General features: G+C 41.7%; 10 non-coding genes across 10 annotated transcripts; all 10 read right to left on the minus strand.

Annotated features, from left to right (window-relative positions):
• Positions 1 to 251: 251 nt before the first annotated feature.
• On the minus strand, positions 252 to 323 carry TRNAP-UGG (transfer RNA proline (anticodon UGG)). The gene has a single exon. It is a non-coding gene; the product is annotated as a tRNA-Pro (tRNA).
• A 2,317-nt stretch (positions 324 to 2,640) lies between these two features.
• TRNAP-UGG (transfer RNA proline (anticodon UGG)) lies at positions 2,641 to 2,712 on the minus strand. Its single transcript has one exon. It is a non-coding gene; the product is annotated as a tRNA-Pro (tRNA).
• Positions 2,713 to 5,027: 2,315 nt separating this feature from the next.
• Positions 5,028 to 5,099, minus strand: TRNAP-UGG (transfer RNA proline (anticodon UGG)). The gene has a single exon. It is a non-coding gene; the product is annotated as a tRNA-Pro (tRNA).
• Positions 5,100 to 7,069: 1,970 nt separating this feature from the next.
• On the minus strand, positions 7,070 to 7,142 carry TRNAV-CAC (transfer RNA valine (anticodon CAC)). The gene has a single exon. It is a non-coding gene; the product is annotated as a tRNA-Val (tRNA).
• A 272-nt stretch (positions 7,143 to 7,414) lies between these two features.
• On the minus strand, positions 7,415 to 7,486 carry TRNAP-UGG (transfer RNA proline (anticodon UGG)). Its single transcript has one exon. It is a non-coding gene; the product is annotated as a tRNA-Pro (tRNA).
• A 1,980-nt stretch (positions 7,487 to 9,466) lies between these two features.
• On the minus strand, positions 9,467 to 9,539 carry TRNAV-CAC (transfer RNA valine (anticodon CAC)). The gene has a single exon. It is a non-coding gene; the product is annotated as a tRNA-Val (tRNA).
• Positions 9,540 to 12,198: 2,659 nt separating this feature from the next.
• Positions 12,199 to 12,270, minus strand: TRNAP-UGG (transfer RNA proline (anticodon UGG)). Its single transcript has one exon. It is a non-coding gene; the product is annotated as a tRNA-Pro (tRNA).
• Positions 12,271 to 14,585: 2,315 nt separating this feature from the next.
• TRNAP-UGG (transfer RNA proline (anticodon UGG)) lies at positions 14,586 to 14,657 on the minus strand. Its single transcript has one exon. It is a non-coding gene; the product is annotated as a tRNA-Pro (tRNA).
• Positions 14,658 to 16,627: 1,970 nt separating this feature from the next.
• On the minus strand, positions 16,628 to 16,700 carry TRNAV-CAC (transfer RNA valine (anticodon CAC)). The gene has a single exon. It is a non-coding gene; the product is annotated as a tRNA-Val (tRNA).
• A 272-nt stretch (positions 16,701 to 16,972) lies between these two features.
• TRNAP-UGG (transfer RNA proline (anticodon UGG)) lies at positions 16,973 to 17,044 on the minus strand. The gene has a single exon. It is a non-coding gene; the product is annotated as a tRNA-Pro (tRNA).
• Between the last annotated feature and the right edge of the window lie 1,833 nt (positions 17,045 to 18,877).

Below are 18,877 nucleotides of genomic sequence, written 5' to 3' on the forward strand. Positions count from 1 at the left end.
CTGTAATGAAACTGCTCCGAACTGGCTATTCCATGGGCCTCTGGCTTTAGATTTCTTTCATGCAACCTGCCCGACATCCCTAGCTGAACGCTCGTACATGCCATGCAAGACCAGATGTTTGGTATTAGCTCAGACTGGGCAGGGCTGAAGCATGAGACTCTAGCAAAGAATTATCCACTACTGCAAAGAAAAAATTGATGTTGGTTTTGAAACGCAATCTTCAAAACAACTTGAAAAGAGTACCAAGAAAAGGGCTCGTCCGGGATTTGAACCCGGGACCTCTCGCACCCAAAGCGAGAATCATACCCCTAGACCAACGAGCCCTCAAAATCCTCTTACCTCTCAAAAGCTAATAACGGCTCTAAGCCCGCAATGAAGATCATGCTGGTATCTTTATGATGCTTGGTCTGTGAATACGCATGAAAGTCAGTCTCAACTTACCCTTTCTCAAACGATAGCACTATCATTTACAAGTGTCTCCTTTTATTCCGTCCCAGCTTTGGACACGTCTTACAGGAAGTCAGCCCTTATTTATATATTTCTGCAGTGGCTGAAGCTTAATGAGAAAGAGTAACAAGTTGTTCATAACAGCATAAGAAACACATTGTGCATTTTATCTCAAATACTCCTTCACTTTGTGCCAAAAGAAATACCAAGGTGAATACCTAGGCCACAGATTCAAGCTAAAGATCTTCCTGCTGAATGCAAGGCGCAATAAAAACTGCATATCGCTGGACTAAAGCATTCCTTGCATAGCCTCTAACATCATAACATAACTGAGCTGCTAGCAGCAAGCTAACCAATACCTTTCTGAAATGAGAATTACATGTGCTTATCTGCTCAATCAGTGCTCGATCAGGCGAGATTTAGAAAAGGTGGAAAGGGTCCAAGTGGATGCCCCTTCCTTTTTAGGGTGGGTCCTGCTGACTATCATAGGATTGCTTGTAAAAGTGGCCAGGGTCAGAGGAAAAGCTGCCAACACTTCTTAGCGTTCTCTATAGATGCAGCCATTTTCTGTGACTGTAATTTCGGCCTTTTCCCAGAAGTCTCTATTCTGCCTATGCAAATTAACAAAAGCAGTGCTTATTCCTCACTTGCTCAAATGTCCTTCCTGTCCAGAAAGCTCTGATTAAGCATGCTTATTTTCTTTTTCTGGGATATTTTAAATTGTTTCGCTGTCCAGTCTGTGGCAGTAGAAAGCTGCTTATGATGCCAGGTTTTGATGAATCCCCAAGGTACAAGTACAGAGGAATATATCAGTCTCTAGGATATGGAACTTTTAGCTAACACATCACAATATGTGATGCTTGCCAAGAAAACACTACATTCTGGAGCGCTGATGATCAGAACATTCTGCTCCTGAAGGATAGAAAAGACAGCTTGATTGAAATAAAGTCTGTTTATATTGACGCTCTCTCTCTCCCTATATATACATACATGCGTACACACACACACACACAGGTATGTCATGCATTTCTTCAGATTTGTTTCAACCATTTACCATTTATTGGAGAATCCCTACTTTTCAAGTGATTGCAAATGAAGTCATCTCTGGCACTTTTTGTGCAAAGTAAGAGACACACATGACACCTTTTTATAAAAGTCATCGGTTTCTTTGTTACTGTGTACTTTCAAAGCATGGGGCTTTCACACGTCAGGTAAACCTGATTACCACTACACAACAAAAGCAGATGCAGCTTTCTTATCTATGTCGTGATAGAACAGTTGTGAATTGAGTAGAAGAAGGGCCCTGATGTGATACTTATTACATGCAGCCTGTAAGATAGTCAAACATGCAGGCTAAGAAGGAAGATGCAAATATCAATGTATTAGAAAAACACCTAAAGGCGAGTGATATGCTTTCATTCATGCATGGCTAGGAAAAATCGCCATACTGTTGCAAACATTCTTACACCACCAACTGGAAATAAATGATTCTGACATTAAACGTAAAGGTGACAATGCATTTGTATCATCACCTTGAGAAGGATCATCTTGGAATTGAGCCGAGGGCCTCTGCACTCAAAGCCAGAAACACTCCACTAAAATAAGATTCCTGTTGGTGCCAACAATTCTCCATGTTAATGCTTGTTCTAGGTGAGCAGTGAACCGATTGCAGGGCTCTTTTGAAAGCAAGTTCTGAGAACCAACAGATACATCCACACGCCGATTACTTTAGTGTTTTGAGAGCATTCCCTTTCTTGGAACGAGATTGCATGAAATAATCTTCAGGGCTTGGACAATTCCATGGCAAAACGGCACCTATCAACATTGTAGCCAACACAATATAACAACTGTTTCTGCCCGGTTTCGAACCGGGGACCTTTCGCGTGTGAGGCAAACGTGATAACCACTACACTACAGAAACAGATACCTACAGTTGATTTTTCTGTAATGAAACTGCTCCGAACTGGCTATTCCATGGGCCTCTGGCTTTAGATTTCTTTCATGCAACCTGCCCGACATCCCTAGCTGAACGCTCGTACATGCCATGCAAGACCAGATGTTTGGTATTAGCTCAGACTGGGCAGGGCTGAAGCATGAGACTCTAGCAAAGAATTATCCACTACTGCAAAGAAAAAATTGATGTTGGTTTTGAAACGCAAACTTCAAAACAACTTGAAAAGAGTACCAAGAAAAGGGCTCGTCCGGGATTTGAACCCGGGACCTCTCGCACCCAAAGCGAGAATCATACCCCTAGACCAACGAGCCCTCAAAATCCTCTTACCTCTCAAAAGCTAATACCGGCTCTAAGCCCGCAATGAAGATCATGCTGGTATCTTTATGATGCTTGGTCTGTGAATACGCAAGAAAGTCAGTCTCAACTTACCCTTTCTCAAACGATAGCACTATCATTTACAAGTGTCTCCTTTTATTCCGTCCCAGCTTTGGACACGTCTTACAGGAAGTCAGCCCTTATTTATATATTTCTTCAGTGGCTGAAGCTTAATGAGAAAGAGTAACAAGTTGTTCATAACAACATAAGAAACACATTGTGCATTTTCTCTTAAATACTCCTTCACTTTGTGCCAAAAGAAATACCAAGGTGAATACCTAGGCCACAGATTCAAGCTAAAGATCTTCCTGCTGAATGCAAGGCGCAATAAAAACTGCATATCGCTGGACTAAAGCATTCCTTGCATAGCCTCTAACATCATAACATAACTGAGCTGCTAGCAGCAAGCTAACCAATACCTTTCTGAAATGAGAATTACATGTGCTTATCTGCTCAATCAGTGCTCGATCAGGCGAGATTTAGAAAAGGTGGAAAGGGTCCAAGTGGATGCCCCTTCCTTTTTAGGGTGGGTCCTGCTGACTATCATAGGATTGCTTGTAAAAGTGGCCAGGGTCAGAGGAAAAGCTGCCAACACTTCTTAGCGTTCTCTATAGATGCAGCCATTTTCTGTGACTGTAATTTCGGCCTTTTCCCAGAAGTCTCTATTCTGCCTATGCAAATTAACAAAAGCAGTGCTTATTCCTCACTTGCTCAAATGTCCTTCCTGTCCAGAAAGCTCTGATTAAGCATGCTTATTTTCTTTTTCTGGGATATTTTAAATTGTTTCGCTGTCCAGTCTGTGGCAGTAGAAAGCTGCTTATGATGCCAGGTTTTGATGAATCCCCAAGGTACAAGTACAGAGGAATATATCAGTCTCTAGGATATGGAACTTTTAGCTAAAACATCACAATATGTGATGCTTGCCAAGAAAACACTACATTCTGGAGCGCTGATGATCAGAACATTCTGCTCCTGAAGGATAGAAAAGACAGCTTGATTGAAATAAAGTCTGTTTATATTGACGCTCTCTCTCTCCCTATATATACATACATGCGTACACACACACACACAGGTATGTCATGCATTTCTTCAGATTTGTTTCAACCATTTACCATTTATTGGAGAATCCCTACTTTTCAAGTGACTGCAAATGAAGTCATCTCTGGCACTTTTTGTGCAAAGTAAGAGACACACATGACACCTTTTTATAAAAGTCATCGGTTTCTTTGTTACTGTGTACTTTCAAAGCATGGGGCTTTCACACGTCAGGTAAACCTGATTACCACTACACAACAAAAGCAGATGCAGCTTTCTTATCTATGTCGTGATAGAACAGTTGTGAATTGAGTAGAAGAAGGGCCCTGATGTGATACTTATTACATGCAGCCTGTAAGATAGTCAAACATGCAGGCTAGGAAGGAAGATGCAAATATCAATGTATTAGAAAAACACCTAAAGGCGAGTGATATGCTTTCATTCATGCATGGCTAGGAAAAATCGCCATACTGTTGCAAACATTCTTACACCACCAACTGGAAATAAATGATTCTGACATTAAACGTAAAGGTGACAATGCATTTGTATCATCACCTTGAGAAGGATCATCTTGGAATTGAGCCGAGGGCCTCTGCACTCAAAGCCAGAAACACTCCACTAAAATAAGATTCCTGTTGGTGCCAACAATTCTCCATGTTAATGCTTGTTCTAGGTGAGCAGTGAACCGATTGCAGGGCTCTTTTGAAAGCAAGGTCTGAGAACCAACAGATACATCCACACGCCGATTACTTTAGTGTTTTGAGAGCATTCCCTTTCTTGGAACGAGATTGCATGAAATAATCTTCAGGGCTTGGACAATTCCATGGCAAAACGGCACCTATCAACATTGTAGCCAACACAATATAACAACTGTTTCTGCCCGGTTTCGAACCGGGGACCTTTCGCGTGTGAGGCAAACGTGATAACCACTACACTACAGAAACAGATACCTACAGTTGATTTTTCTGTAATGAAACTGCTCCGAACTGGCTATTCCATGGGCCTCTGGCTTTAGATTTCTTTCATGCAACCTGCCCGACATCCCTAGCTGAACGCTCGTACATGCCATGCAAGACCAGATGTTTGGTATTAGCTCAGACTGGGCAGGGCTGAAGCATGAGACTCTAGCAAAGAATTATCCACTACTGCAAAGAAAAAATTGATGTTGGTTTTGAAACGCAAACTTCAAAACAACTTGAAAAGAGTACCAAGAAAAGGGCTCGTCCGGGATTTGAACCCGGGACCTCTCGCACCCAAAGCGAGAATCATACCCCTAGACCAACGAGCCCTCAAAATCCTCTTACCTCTCAAAAGCTAATACCGGCTCTAAGCCCGCAATGAAGATCATGCTGGTATCTTTATGATGCTTGGTCTGTGAATACGCATGAAAGTCAGTCTCAACTTACCCTTTCTCAAACGATAGCACTATCATTTACAAGTGTCTCCTTTTATTCCGTCCCAGCTTTGGACACGTCTTACAGGAAGTCAGCCCTTATTTATATATTTCTTCAGTGGCTGAAGCTTAATGAGAAAGAGTAACAAGTTGTTCATAACAACATAAGAAACACATTGTGCATTTTCTCTTAAATACTCCTTCACTTTGTGCCAAAAGAAATACCAAGGTGAATACCTAGGCCACAGATTCAAGCTAAAGATCTTCCTGCTGAATGCAAGGCGCAATAAAAACTGCATATCGCTGGACTAAAGCATTCCTTGCATAGCCTCTAACATCATAACATAACTGAGCTGCTAGCAGCAAGCTAACCAATACCTTTCTGAAATGAGAATTACATGTGCTTATCTGCTCAATCAGTGCTCGATCAGGCGAGATTTAGAAAAGGTGGAAAGGGTCCAAGTGGATGCCCCTTCCTTTTTAGGGTGGGTCCTGCTGACTATCATAGGATTGCTTGTAAAAGTGGCCAGGGTCAGAGGAAAAGCTGCCAACACTTCTTAGCGTTCTCTATAGATGCAGCCATTTTCTGTGACTGTAATTTCGGCCTTTTCCCAGAAGTCTCTATTCTGCCTATGCAAATTAACAAAAGCAGTGCTTATTCCTCACTTGCTCAAATGTCCTTCCTGTCCAGAAAGCTCTGATTAAGCATGCTTATTTTCTTTTTCTGGGATATTTTAAATTGTTTCGCTGTCCAGTCTGTGGCAGTAGAAAGCTGCTTATGATGCCAGGTTTTGATGAATCCCCAAGGTACAAGTACAGAGGAATATATCAGTCTCTAGGATATGGAACTTTTAGCTAACACATCACAATATGTGATGCTTGCCAAGAAAACACTACATTCTGGAGCGCTGATGATCAGAACATTCTGCTCCTGAAGGATAGAAAAGACAGCTTGATTGAAATAAAGTCTGTTTATATTGACGCTCTCTCTCTCCCTATATATACATACATGCGTACACACACACACACAGGTATGTCATGCATTTCTTCAGATTTGTTTCAACCATTTACCATTTATTGGAGAATCCCTACTTTTCAAGTGATTGCAAATGAAGTCATCTCTGGCACTTTTTGTGCAAAGTAAGAGACACACATGACACCTTTTTATAAAAGTCATCGGTTTCTTTGTTACTGTGTACTTTCAAAGCATGGGGCTTTCACACATCAGGTAAACCTGATTACCACTACACAACAAAAGCAGATGCAGCTTTCTTATCTATGTCGTGATAGAACAGTTGTGAATTGAGTAGAAGAAGGGCCCTGATGTGATACTTATTACATGCAGCCTGTAAGATAGTCAAACATGCAGGCTAAGAAGGAAGATGCAAATATCAATGTATTAGAAAAACACCTAAAGGCGAGTGATATGCTTTCATTCATGCATGGCTAGGAAAAATCGCCATACTGTTGCAAACATTCTTACACCACCAACTGGAAATAAATGATTCTGACATTAAACGTAAAGGTGACAATGCATTTGTATCATCACCTTGAGAAGGATCATCTTGGAATTGAGCCGAGGGCCTCTGCACTCAAAGCCAGAAACACTCCACTAAAATAAGATTCCTGTTGGTGCCAACAATTCTCCATGTTAATGCTTGTTCTAGGTGAGCAGTGAACCGATTGCATGGCTCTTTTGAAAGCAAGGTCTGAGAACCAACAGATACATCCACACGCCGATTACTTTAGTGTTTTGAGAGAATTCCCTTTCTTGGAACGAGATTGCATGAAATAATCTTCAGGGCTTGGACAATTCCATGGCAAAACGGCACCTATCAACATTGTAGCCAACACAATATAACAACTGTTTCTGCCCGGTTTCGAACCGGGGACCTTTCGCATGTGAGGCGAACGTGATAACCACTACACTACAGAAACAGATACCTACAGTTGATTTTTCTGTAATGAAACTGCTCCGAACTGGCTATTCCATGGGCCTCTGGCTTTAGATTTCTTTCATGCAACCTGCCCGACATCCCTAGCTGAACGCTCGTACATGCCATGCAAGACCAGATGTTTGGTATTAGCTCAGACTGGGCAGGGCTGAAGCATGAGACTCTAGCAAAGAATTATCCACTACTGCAAAGAAAAAATTGATGTTGGTTTTGAAACGCAAACTTCAAAACAACTTGAAAAGAGTACCAAGAAAAGGGCTCGTCCGGGATTTGAACCCGGGACCTCTCGCACCCAAAGCGAGAATCATACCCCTAGACCAACGAGCCCTCAAAATCCTCTTACCTCTCAAAAGCTAATACCGGCTCTAAGCCCGCAATGAAGATCATGCTGGTATCTTTATGATGCTTGGTCTGTGAATACGCATGAAAGTCAGTCTCAACTTACCCTTTCTCAAACGATAGCACTATCATTTACAAGTGTCTCCTTTTATTCCGTCCCAGCTTTGGACACGTCTTACAGGAAGTCAGCCCTTATTTATATATTTCTTCAGTGGCTGAAGCCTAATGAGAAAGAGTAACAAGTTGTTCATAACAACATAAGAAACACATTGTGCATTTTCTCTTAAATACTCCTTCACTTTGTGCCAAAAGAAATACCAAGGTGAATACCTAGGCCACAGATTCAAGCTAAAGATCTTCCTGCTGAATGCAAGGCGCAATAAAAACTGCATATCGCTGGACTAAAGCATTCCTTGCATAGCCTCTAACATCATAACATAACTGAGCTGCTAGCAGCAAGCTAACCAATACCTTTCTGAAATGAGAATGACATGTGCTTATCTGCTCAATCAGTGCTCAATCAGGCTCGATCAGGCGAGATTTAGAAAAGGTGGAAAGGGTCCAAGTGGATGCCCCTTCCTTTTTAGGGTGGGTCCTGCTGACTATCATAGGATTGCTTGTAAAAGTGGCCAGGGTCAGAGGAAAAGCTGCCAACACTTCTTAGCGTTCTCTATAGATGCAGCCATTTTCTGTGACTGTAATTTCGGCCTTTTCCCAGAAGTCTCTATTCTGCCTATGCAAATTAACAAAAGCAGTGCTTATTCCTCACTTGCTCAAATGTCCTTCCTGTCCAGAAAGCTCTGATTAAGCATGCTTATTTTCTTTTTCTGGGATATTTTAAATTGTTTCGCTGTCCAGTCTGTGGCAGTAGAAAGCTGCTTATGATGCCAGGTTTTGATGAAAACCCAAGGTACAAGTACAGAGGAATATATCAGTCTCTAGGATATGGAACTTTTAGCTAACACATCACAATATGTGATGCTTGCCAAGAAAACACTACATTCTGGAGCGCTGATGATCAGAACATTCTGCTCCTGAAGGATAGAAAAGACAGCTTGATTGAAATAAAGTCTGTTTATATTGACGCTCTCTCTCTCCCTATATATACATACATGCATACACACACACACACAGGTATGTCATGCATTTCTTCAGATTTGTTTCAACCATTTACCATTTATTGGAGAATCCCTACTTTTCAAGTGACTGCAAATGAAGTCATCTCTGGCACTTTTTGTGCAAAGTAAGAGACACACATGACACCTTTTTATAAAAGTCATCGGTTTCTTTGTTACTGTGTACTTTCAAAGCATGGGGCTTTCACACGTCAGGTAAACCTGATTACCACTACACAACAAAAGCAGATGCAGCTTTCTTATCTATGTCGTGATAGAACAGTTGTGAATTGAGTAGAAGAAGGGCCCTGATGTGATACTTATTACATGCAGCCTGTAAGATAGTCAAACATGCAGGCTAGGAAGGAAGATGCAAATATCAATGTATTAGAAAAACACCTAAAGGCGAGTGATATGCTTTCATTCATGCATGGCTAGGAAAAATCGCCATACTGTTGCAAACATTCTTACACCACCAACTGGAAACGAATGATTCTGACATTAAACGTAAAGGTGACAATGCATTTGTATCATCACCCTGAGAAGGATCATCTTGGAATTGAGCCGAGGGCCTCTGCACTCAAAGCCAGAAACACTCCACTAAAATAAGATTCCTGTTGGTGCCAACAATTCTCCATGTTAATGCTTGTTCTAGGTGAGCAGTGAACCGATTGCAGGGCTCTTTTGAAAGCAAGGTCTGAGAACCAACAGATACATCCACACGCCGATTACTTTAGTGTTTTGAGAGAATTCCCTTTCTTGGAACGAGATTGCATGAAATAATCTTCAGGGCTTGGACAATTCCATGGCAAAACGGCACCTATCAACATTGTAGCCAACACAATATAACAACTGTTTCTGCCCGGTTTCGAACCGGGGACCTTTCGCGTGTGAGGCGAACGTGATAACCACTACACTACAGAAACAGATACCTACAGTTGATTTTTCTGTAATGAAACTGCTCCGAACTGGCTATTCCATGGGCCTCTGGCTTTAGATTTCTTTCATGCAACCTGCCCGACATCCCTAGCTGAACGCTCGTACATGCCATGCAAGACCAGATGTGTGGTATTAGCTCAGACTGGGCAGGGCTGAAGCATGAGACTCTAGCAAAGAATTATCCACTACTGCAAAGAAAAAATTGATGTTGGTTTTGAAACGCAAACTTCAAAACAACTTGAAAAGAGTACCAAGAAAAGGGCTCGTCCGGGATTTGAACCTGGGACCTCTCGCACCCAAAGCGAGAATCATACCCCTAGACCAACGAGCCCTCAAAATCCTCTTACCTCTCAAAAGCTAATACCGGCTCTAAGCCCGCAATGAAGATCATGCTGGTATCTTTATGATGCTTGGTCTGTGAATACGCATGAAAGTCAGTCTCAACTTACCCTTTCTCAAACGATAGCACTATCATTTACAAGTGTCTCCTTTTATTCCGTCCCAGCTTTGGACACGTCTTACAGGAAGTCAGCCCTTATTTATATATTTCTGCAGTGGCTGAAGCTTAATGAGAAAGAGTAACAAGTTGTTCATAACAACATAAGAAACACATTGTGCATTTTCTCTCAAATACTCCTTCACTTTGTGCCAAAAAAAATACCAAGGTGAATACCTAGGCCACAGATTCAAGCTAAAGATCTTCCTGCTGAATGCAAGGCGCAATAAAAACTGCATATCGCTGGACTAAAGCATTCCTTGCATAGCCTCTAACATCATAACATAACTGAGCTGCTAGCAGCAAGCTAACCAATACCTTTCTGAAATGAGAATTACATGTGCTTATCGGCTCGATCAGGGCTCGATCAGGCGAGATTTAGAAAAGGTGGAAAGGGTCCAAGTGGATGCCCCTTCCTTTTTAGGGTGGGTCCTGCTGACTATCATAGGATTGCTTGTAAAAGTGGCCAGGGTCAGAGGAAAAGCTGCCAACACTTCTTAGCGTTCTCTATAGATGCAGCCATTTTCTGTGACTGTAATTTCGGCCTTTTCCCAGAAGTCTCTATTCTGCCTATGCAAATTAACAAAAGCAGTGCTTATTCCTCACTTGCTCAAATGTCCTTCCTGTCCAGAAAGCTCTGATTAAGCATGCTTATTTTCTTTTTCTGGGATATTTTAAATTGTTTCGCTGTCCAGTCTGTGGCAGTAGAAAGCTGCTTATGATGCCAGGTTTTGATGAATCCCCAAGGTACAAGTACAGAGGAATATATCAGTCTCTAGGATATGGAACTTTTAGCTAAAACATCACAATATGTGATGCTTGCCAAGAAAACACTACATTCTGGAGCGCTGATGATCAGAACATTCTGCTCCTGAAGGATAGAAAAGACAGCTTGATTGAAATAAAGTCTGTTTATATTGACGCTCTCTCTCTCCCTATATATACATACATGCGTACACACACACACACAGGTATGTCATGCATTTCTTCAGATTTGTTTCAACCATTTACCATTTATTGGAGAATCCCTACTTTTCAAGTGACTGCAAATGAAGTCATCTCTGGCACTTTTTGTGCAAAGTAAGAGACACACATGACACCTTTTTATAAAAGTCATCGGTTTCTTTGTTACTGTGTACTTTCAAAGCATGGGGCTTTCACACGTCAGGTAAACCTGATTACCACTACACAACAAAAGCAGATGCAGCTTTCTTATCTATGTCGTGATAGAACAGTTGTGAATTGAGTAGAAGAAGGGCCCTGATGTGATACTTATTACATGCAGCCTGTAAGATAGTCAAACATGCAGGCTAGGAAGGAAGATGCAAATATCAATGTATTAGAAAAACACCTAAAGGCGAGTGATATGCTTTCATTCATGCATGGCTAGGAAAAATCGCCATACTGTTGCAAACATTCTTACACCACCAACTGGAAATAAATGATTCTGACATTAAACGTAAAGGTGACAATGCATTTGTATCATCACCTTGAGAAGGATCATCTTGGAATTGAGCCGAGGGCCTCTGCACTCAAAGCCAGAAACACTCCACTAAAATAAGATTCCTGTTGGTGCCAACAATTCTCCATGTTAATGCTTGTTCTAGGTGAGCAGTGAACCGATTGCAGGGCTCTTTTGAAAGCAAGGTCTGAGAACCAACAGATACATCCACACGCCGATTACTTTAGTGTTTTGAGAGCATTCCCTTTCTTGGAACGAGATTGCATGAAATAATCTTCAGGGCTTGGACAATTCCATGGCAAAACGGCACCTATCAACATTGTAGCCAACACAATATAACAACTGTTTCTGCCCGGTTTCGAACCGGGGACCTTTCGCGTGTGAGGCAAACGTGATAACCACTACACTACAGAAACAGATACCTACAGTTGATTTTTCTGTAATGAAACTGCTCCGAACTGGCTATTCCATGGGCCTCTGGCTTTAGATTTCTTTCATGCAACCTGCCCGACATCCCTAGCTGAACGCTCGTACATGCCATGCAAGACCAGATGTTTGGTATTAGCTCAGACTGGGCAGGGCTGAAGCATGAGACTCTAGCAAAGAATTATCCACTACTGCAAAGAAAAAAATGATGTTGGTTTTGAAACGCAAACTTCAAAACAACTTGAAAAGAGTACCAAGAAAAGGGCTCGTCCGGGATTTGAACCCGGGACCTCTCGCACCCAAAGCGAGAATCATACCCCTAGACCAACGAGCCCTCAAAATCCTCTTACCTCTCAAAAGCTAATACCGGCTCTAAGCCCGCAATGAAGATCATGCTGGTATCTTTATGATGCTTGGTCTGTGAATACGCATGAAAGTCAGTCTCAACTTACCCTTTCTCAAACGATAGCACTATCATTTACAAGTGTCTCCTTTTATTCCGTCCCAGCTTTGGACACGTCTTACAGGAAGTCAGCCCTTATTTATATATTTCTTCAGTGGCTGAAGCTTAATGAGAAAGAGTAACAAGTTGTTCATAACAACATAAGAAACACATTGTGCATTTTCTCTTAAATACTCCTTCACTTTGTGCCAAAAGAAATACCAAGGTGAATACCTAGGCCACAGATTCAAGCTAAAGATCTTCCTGCTGAATGCAAGGCGCAATAAAAACTGCATATCGCTGGACTAAAGCATTCCTTGCATAGCCTCTAACATCATAACATAACTGAGCTGCTAGCAGCAAGCTAACCAATACCTTTCTGAAATGAGAATTACATGTGCTTATCTGCTCAATCAGTGCTCGATCAGGCGAGATTTAGAAAAGGTGGAAAGGGTCCAAGTGGATGCCCCTTCCTTTTTAGGGTGGGTCCTGCTGACTATCATAGGATTGCTTGTAAAAGTGGCCAGGGTCAGAGGAAAAGCTGCCAACACTTCTTAGCGTTCTCTATAGATGCAGCCATTTTCTGTGACTGTAATTTCGGCCTTTTCCCAGAAGTCTCTATTCTGCCTATGCAAATTAACAAAAGCAGTGCTTATTCCTCACTTGCTCAAATGTCCTTCCTGTCCAGAAAGCTCTGATTAAGCATGCTTATTTTCTTTTTCTGGGATATTTTAAATTGTTTCGCTGTCCAGTCTGTGGCAGTAGAAAGCTGCTTATGATGCCAGGTTTTGATGAATCCCCAAGGTACAAGTACAGAGGAATATATCAGTCTCTAGGATATGGAACTTTTAGCTAAAACATCACAATATGTGATGCTTGCCAAGAAAACACTACATTCTGGAGCGCTGATGATCAGAACATTCTGCTCCTGAAGGATAGAAAAGACAGCTTGATTGAAATAAAGTCTGTTTATATTGACGCTCTCTCTCTCCCTATATATACATACATGCGTACACACACACACACAGGTATGTCATGCATTTCTTCAGATTTGTTTCAACCATTTACCATTTATTGGAGAATCCCTACTTTTCAAGTGACTGCAAATGAAGTCATCTCTGGCACTTTTTGTGCAAAGTAAGAGACACACATGACACCTTTTTATAAAAGTCATCGGTTTCTTTGTTACTGTGTACTTTCAAAGCATGGGGCTTTCACACGTCAGGTAAACCTGATTACCACTACACAACAAAAGCAGATGCAGCTTTCTTATCTATGTCGTGATAGAACAGTTGTGAATTGAGTAGAAGAAGGGCCCTGATGTGATACTTATTACATGCAGCCTGTAAGATAGTCAAACATGCAGGCTAGGAAGGAAGATGCAAATATCAATGTATTAGAAAAACACCTAAAGGCGAGTGATATGCTTTCATTCATGCATGGCTAGGAAAAATCGCCATACTGTTGCAAACATTCTTACACCACCAACTGGAAATAAATGATTCTGACATTAAACGTAAAGGTGACAATGCATTTGTATCATCACCTTGAGAAGGATCATCTTGGAATTGAGCCGAGGGCCTCTGCACTCAAAGCCAGAAACACTCCACTAAAATAAGATTCCTGTTGGTGCCAACAATTCTCCATGTTAATGCTTGTTCTAGGTGAGCAGTGAACCGATTGCAGGGCTCTTTTGAAAGCAAGGTCTGAGAACCAACAGATACATCCACACGCCGATTACTTTAGTGTTTTGAGAGCATTCCCTTTCTTGGAACGAGATTGCATGAAATAATCTTCAGGGCTTGGACAATTCCATGGCAAAACGGCACCTATCAACATTGTAGCCAACACAATATAACAACTGTTTCTGCCCGGTTTCGAACCGGGGACCTTTCGCGTGTGAGGCAAACGTGATAACCACTACACTACAGAAACAGATACCTACAGTTGATTTTTCTGTAATGAAACTGCTCCGAACTGGCTATTCCATGGGCCTCTGGCTTTAGAGTTCTTTCATGCAACCTGCCCGACATCCCTAGCTGAACGCTCGTACATGCCATGCAAGACCAGATGTTTGGTATTAGCTCAGACTGGGCAGGGCTGAAGCATGAGACTCTAGCAAAGAATTATCCACTACTGCAAAGAAAAAATTGATGTTGGTTTTGAAACGCAAACTTCAAAACAACTTGAAAAGAGTACCAAGAAAAGGGCTCGTCCGGGATTTGAACCCGGGACCTCTCGCACCCAAAGCGAGAATCATACCCCTAGACCAACGAGCCCTCAAAATCCTCTTACCTCTCAAAAGCTAATACCGGCTCTAAGCCCGCAATGAAGATCATGCTGGTATCTTTATGATGCTTGGTCTGTGAATACGCATGAAAGTCAGTCTCAACTTACCCTTTCTCAAACGATAGCACTATCATTTACAAGTGTCTCCTTTTATTCCGTCCCAGCTTTGGACACGTCTTACAGGAAGTCAGCCCTTATTTATATATTTCTTCAGTGGCTGAAGCTTAATGAGAAAGAGTAACAAGTTGTTCATAACAACATAAGAAACACATTGTGCATTTTCTCTTAAATACTCCTTCACTTTGTGCCAAAAGAAATACCAAGGTGAATACCTAGGCCACAGATTCAAGCTAAAGATCTTCCTGCTGAATGCAAGGCGCAATAAAAACTGCATATCGCTGGACTAAAGCATTCCTTGCATAGCCTCTAACATCATAACATAACTGAGCTGCTAGCAGCAAGCTAACCAATACCTTTCTGAAATGAGAATTACATGTGCTTATCTGCTCAATCAGTGCTCGATCAGGCGAGATTTAGAAAAGGTGGAAAGGGTCCAAGTGGATGCCCCTTCCTTTTTAGGGTGGGTCCTGCTGACTATCATAGGATTGCTTGTAAAAGTGGCCAGGGTCAGAGGAAAAGCTGCCAACACTTCTTAGCGTTCTCTATAGATGCAGCCATTTTCTGTGACTGTAATTTCGGCCTTTTCCCAGAAGTCTCTATTCTGCCTATGCAAATTAACAAAAGCAGTGCTTATTCCTCACTTGCTCAAATGTCCTTCCTGTCCAGAAAGCTCTGATTAAGCATGCTTATTTTCTTTTTCTGGGATATTTTAAATTGTTTCGCTGTCCAGTCTGTGGCAGTAGAAAGCTGCTTATGATGCCAGGTTTTGATGAATCCCCAAGGTACAAGTACAGAGGAATATATCAGTCTCTAGGATATGGAACTTTTAGCTAACACATCACAATATGTGATGCTTGCCAAGAAAACACTACATTCTGGAGCGCTGATGATCAGAACATTCTGCTCCTGAAGGATAGAAAAGACAGCTTGATTGAAATAAAGTCTGTTTATATTGACGCTCTCTCTCTCCCTATATATACATACATGCGTACACACACACACACAGGTATGTCATGCATTTCTTCAGATTTGTTTCAACCATTTACCATTTATTGGAGAATCCCTACTTTTCAAGTGATTGCAAATGAAGTCATCTCTGGCACTTTTTGTGCAAAGTAAGAGACACACATGACACCTTTTTATAAAAGTCATCGGTTTCTTTGTTACTGTGTACTTTCAAAGCATGGGGCTTTCACACGTCAGGTAAACCTGATTACCACTACACAACAAAAGCAGATGCAGCTTTCTTATCTATGTCGTGATAGAACAGTTGTGAATTGAGTAGAAGAAGGGCCCTGATGTGATACTTATTACATGCAGCCTGTAAGATAGTCAAACATGCAGGCTAAGAAGGAAGATGCAAATATCAATGTATTAGAAAAACACCTAAAGGCGAGTGATATGCTTTCATTCATGCATGGCTAGGAAAAATCGCCATACTGTTGCAAACATTCTTACACCACCAACTGGAAATAAATGATTCTGACATTAAACGTAAAGGTGACAATGCATTTGTATCATCACCTTGAGAAGGATCATCTTGGAATTGAGCCGAGGGCCTCTGCACTCAAAGCCAGAAACACTCCACTAAAATAAGATTCCTGTTGGTGCCAACAATTCTCCATGTTAATGCTTGTTCTAGGTGAGCAGTGAACCGATTGCATGGCTCTTTTGAAAGCAAGGTCTGAGAACCAACAGATACATCCACACGCCGATTACTTTAGTGTTTTGAGAGAATTCCCTTTCTTGGAACGAGATTGCATGAAATAATCTTCAGGGCTTGGACAATTCCATGGCAAAACGGCACCTATCAACATTGTAGCCAACACAATATAACAACTGTTTCTGCCCGGTTTCGAACCGGGGACCTTTCGCGTGTGAGGCGAACGTGATAACCACTACACTACAGAAACAGATACCTACAGTTGATTTTTCTGTAATGAAACTGCTCCGAACTGGCTATTCCATGGGCCTCTGGCTTTAGATTTCTTTCATGCAACCTGCCCGACATCCCTAGCTGAACGCTCGTACATGCCATGCAAGACCAGATGTTTGGTATTAGCTCAGACTGGGCAGGGCTGAAGCATGAGACTCTAGCAAAGAATTATCCACTACTGCAAAGAAAAAATTGATGTTGGTTTTGAAACGCAAACTTCAAAACAACTTGAAAAGAGTACCAAGAAAAGGGCTCGTCCGGGATTTGAACCCGGGACCTCTCGCACCCAAAGCGAGAATCATACCCCTAGACCAACGAGCCCTCAAAATCCTCTTACCTCTCAAAAGCTAATACCGGCTCTAAGCCCGCAATGAAGATCATGCTGGTATCTTTATGATGCTTGGTCTGTGAATACGCATGAAAGTCAGTCTCAACTTACCCTTTCTCAAACGATAGCACTATCATTTACAAGTGTCTCCTTTTATTCCGTCCCAGCTTTGGACACGTCTTACAGGAAGTCAGCCCTTATTTATATATTTCTTCAGTGGCTGAAGCCTAATGAGAAAGAGTAACAAGTTGTTCATAACAACATAAGAAACACATTGTGCATTTTCTCTTAAATACTCCTTCACTTTGTGCCAAAAGAAATACCAAGGTGAATACCTAGGCCACAGATTCAAGCTAAAGATCTTCCTGCTGAATGCAAGGCGCAATAAAAACTGCATATCGCTGGACTAAAGCATTCCTTGCATAGCCTCTAACATCATAACATAACTGAGCTGCTAGCAGCAAGCTAACCAATACCTTTCTGAAATGAGAATGACATGTGCTTATCTGCTCAATCAGTGCTCAATCAGGCTCGATCAGGCGAGATTTAGAAAAGGTGGAAAGGGTCCAAGTGGATGCCCCTTCCTTTTTAGGGTGGGTCCTGCTGACTATCATAGGATTGCTTGTAAAAGTGGCCAGGGTCAGAGGAAAAGCTGCCAACACTTCTTAGCGTTCTCTATAGATGCAGCCATTTTCTGTGACTGTAATTTCGGCCTTTTCCCAGAAGTCTCTATTCTGCCTATGCAAATTAACAAAAGCAGTGCTTATTCCTCACTTGCTCAAATGTCCTTCCTGTCCAGAAAGCTCTGATTAAGCATGCTTATTTTCTTTTTCTGGGATATTTTAAATTGTTTCGCTGTCCAGTCTGTGGCAGTAGAAAGCTGCTTATGATGCCAGGTTTTGATGAAAACCCAAGGTACAAGTACAGAGGAATATATCAGTCTCTAGGATATGGAACTTTTAGCTAACACATCACAATATGTGATGCTTGCCAAGAAAACACTACATTCTGGAGCGCTGATGATCAGAACATTCTGCTCCTGAAGGATAGAAAAGACAGCTTGATTGAAATAAAGTCTGTTTATATTGACGCTCTCTCTCTCCCTATATATACATACATGCATACACACACACACACAGGTATGTCATGCATTTCTTCAGATTTGTTTCAACCATTTACCATTTATTGGAGAATCCCTACTTTTCAAGTGACTGCAAATGAAGTCATCTCTGGCACTTTTTGTGCAAAGTAAGAGACACACATGACACCTTTTTATAAAAGTCATCGGTTTCTTTGTTACTGTGTACTTTCAAAGCATGGGGCTTTCACACGTCAGGTAAACCTGATTACCACTACACAACAAAAGCAGATGCAGCTTTCTTATCTATGTCGTGATAGAACAGTTGTGAATTGAGTAGAAGAAGGGCCCTGATGTGATACTTATTACATGCAGCCTGTAAGATAGTCAAACATGCAGGCTAGGAAGGAAGATGCAAATATCAATGTATTAGAAAAACACCTAAAGGCGAGTGATATGCTTTCATTCATGCATGGCTAGGAAAAATCGCCATACTGTTGCAAACATTCTTACACCACCAACTGGAAACGAATGATTCTGACATTAAACGTAAAGGTGACAATGCATTTGTATCATCACCCTGAGAAGGATCATCTTGGAATTGAGCCGAGGGCCTCTGCACTCAAAGCCAGAAACACTCCACTAAAATAAGATTCCTGTTGGTGCCAACAATTCTCCATGTTAATGCTTGTTCAAGGTGAGCAGTGAACCGATTGCAGGGCTCTTTTGAAAGCAAGGTCTGAGAACC

The sequence above is a fragment of the Triturus cristatus genome, chromosome 8, assembly GCF_964204655.1.
Source record: "Triturus cristatus chromosome 8, aTriCri1.1, whole genome shotgun sequence".
Classification (NCBI taxonomy): domain Eukaryota; kingdom Metazoa; phylum Chordata; class Amphibia; order Caudata; family Salamandridae; genus Triturus; species Triturus cristatus.